Source organism: Dromiciops gliroides, chromosome 2, assembly GCF_019393635.1.
Source record: "Dromiciops gliroides isolate mDroGli1 chromosome 2, mDroGli1.pri, whole genome shotgun sequence".
Classification (NCBI taxonomy): Eukaryota; Metazoa; Chordata; class Mammalia; order Microbiotheria; family Microbiotheriidae; genus Dromiciops; species Dromiciops gliroides.
This window is the reverse complement of record NC_057862.1, coordinates 517,013,554-517,016,497: the sequence shown is the minus strand read 5'-3', so window position 1 is coordinate 517,016,497 and position 2,944 is coordinate 517,013,554. Positions and strand designations below refer to the sequence as shown.

The 2,944-nt window shown below is 44.8% G+C and overlaps 1 pseudogene; it reads left to right on the top strand.

Annotated features, from left to right (window-relative positions):
- Positions 1-710: 710 nt before the first annotated feature.
- LOC122744617 lies at positions 711-1,600 on the top strand (annotated as a pseudogene).
- The last annotated feature ends 1,344 nt before the right edge of the window (positions 1,601-2,944 follow it).

Here is a 2,944-nt window from a genome sequence, read left to right as displayed (position 1 = left end):
TTTTTCTTTTAATCAAGTTTTCTTGATTAAATGACACATATGGTAATGTTTGACCTAATCATACATGTATAACCCTTAAATGATTGTTTGCCACTTCAGAGAGGTTGGAGGGGAGGGAGGAAAAGAGGGATAAAAATTGAACATAAAACTATAAACAAAAAAGGGTTGTTACCAAAAAAAAAACTTAAAAAGAAATTACGCTACTAGAAACCTGTTATGAAACAAATACATTCCTAGTACTTAAAACTATAGAAATATAAAGCAAAAATTAATATCATTAATAAACATTGATTCATTGTTTTTAAAATCTTATCAAATGGACTATACTGATTTGTCCAAGAAAACATTCACTATAGCCAATTGAGATTGACATCAGAGATGCAAGAATGGTTCAACACTGGGAAAAACAATCAGTGTAATTAATCATATTTCAAAACAAATTATCCAAAATTACATGAGCATCTCAATAGATGCAGAAACAGTCTTTCATCAAGTACATTTTTTAATGCTAAAAACCCTATAAAGTATTGGCATAGAGGTATTTTAATATCATAAAAAGAAGAAAATAGCACCTTAAAAAACATACTGGGAGCCTCGTGCAAGATCCGGAGAGAGGAAGGGCCGGCCAGGGCCGGGGACTGCGGAAGGGAAAGGAGAGAACTGGTAGGCATCCCCGGCCTAGTTCCCCTCCGCAGCACCAGGGAGCAGACATGGCCCAGAACCTGAAGGACTTCGCAGGGCGCCTGCCCGCCAAGCCCCAAGGCATGGGCACGGTGCTGAAGCTGCTTCTCGTGGCCCTACGGAGTCCGAGAGTCCGTGTTCACTGTGGAAGGTGGCCAAAGAGCCATCTTCTTTAACCGAATTGGGGGTGTGGCAGCAGGACACTATCCTCGCAGAAGAACTGCATTTCAGGATCCCCTGGTTCCAGTACCCCATCATCTATGACATTCGTGCCGGCCCTGCAAGATCTCTTCTCCCATGGGCTCCAAAGACCTTCAGATGGTGAACATTTCCCTGCAAGTGCTTTCCCGCCCCAACACCCTGGAGCTGCCCAGCATGTACCAGCATCTGAGGTTGGACTATGAGGAGTGGGTGTTGCCCTCTATTGTGAATGAGGTGCTCAAGAGTGTTGTGGCCAAGTTTGACGCCTCACAGCTCATCACACAGCGGGCCCAGGTGTCCTTGTTGATCCGACGGGAGCTGACAGAGTGGGCCTAGGACTTCAGCCTCATCCTGGATGATGTAGCCATCACAGAGCTGAGCTTCAGCAGAGAGCACACGGCCCACTGTAGAGGCCAAACAAGTGGCCCAGCAGGAGGCCCAGAGAGCTCAGTTTCTAGTGGAAAAGGCAAAATAGGAACAACAGCAGAAGGTCGTCCAAGCAGAGGGTGAAGCAGAGGCCGCCAAGATGCTTGGGGAAGCTCTGAGCAAGAACCCTGGCTACATCAAGCTTCGGAAGATTCGAGCTGCCCAGAACATCTCCAAAACTATCACCACATCTTAGAACCGAATCTATCTCACTGCTGACAACCTCGTGCTGAACTTGCAGGATGAAAGCTTCACTCAGGGAAGTGACAGCCTCGTCAAGGGCAAGAAATAGAGACCTCTTCCTGACCTCTAGAAAGCTGATCTAAGCTCCCTGGTTAGTCTTGGATGAGGCGGCAGATGGGTCCACCTCCCTCACCCCACCATCATGTGACTTTCCTCCACCACCACTATCCACCACCCCCTCCCCAACTCGTTGGATAAATGAAGACTGACAGATATTCCTTTCCCTAATCCCCCTCCCCATATTTTGCTGGGGGCCTGGGGTATAAGGACTGTGTGATTTCTCAGTGATTTCCTCTCTAGCTGGTTTCCCTCCAAGGCCCAGAGAAGATAGCAGCTATCCTGGGAATTCTCAATAAATTTGTATTACTTAAGTGGAAAACAAAACAAACAAACAAAAAAAAAAAACATACTGGGTCAAATGGTACAAAAAGCCAATGAGGAAAAGAATGCCTTGAAAAGCTCAATTGGCCAAATGGAAAAGGAGGTACAAAAGCTCTCTGAAGAAAATTACTCTTTAAAAGTTATGATTGAGCAAATGGAAGCTAAAGACTTTATAAGAAATCAAGAAACAATAAAACAAAACCAAAAGAATGAAAAAAATGGAAGTGTGAAATATCTCATTGGAAAAACAACTGACTTGGAAAATAGATCCAGGACAGATAATCTGAAAATTATTGGACTACCTGAAAGCCATGATCAACAAAAGAGCCTAGACATCAGCTTCCAAGAAATTGTCAGGGAAAATTGCCCTGATATTCTAGAACCAGAAAGTAAAATAGAAATTGAAAGAATCCACCAATCATCTCCTGAAAGAGATCCCCAAATGAAAACTTCCAGGAATATTATAGCCAAATTCCAGAGTTCCTAGGTCAAGGAGAAAATATCGCAAGCAGCCAGAAAAACAATTCAAGTATTGTGGAGCCACAGTCAGGATAACACAAGATCTAGAAGCTTCTACATTAAAGGAACAGAGGACTTGGAATATCATATTCCAGAGGGCAAAGGAACTGGGATTGCAACCAAGAATCACCTACCCATTCAGGGCTATGGTCAGGTTGGGCTGGGAGAGGATGAGCTGGAATTCCTGGAAGCTTCAGGGAAGTTTGAGATGCAGCTTGTAGAGAGAGTAATGCAGCCTGCTGAAGAGGGTTGAGCTGGAGGAGGAGCAACTGCTTCTCCTGCAGCTGGGAAAGGGCACCAGGGGAGATGGGAACTGAGCACTCACTGTCTGCCATGCTTTTTGTGAGCTCAGTTGGCAAATCCTGTGGTTGTGCATGTGCTCATCACCAGCAGTACTTTTCATGTGCTGGGGTCAACAACTTAAGCTTCTGTCAGGGTAAGATGTGTAGAGCTGAGGAAGCCATCTGCACCAAGGCTGTGCTGACTTTTCAAC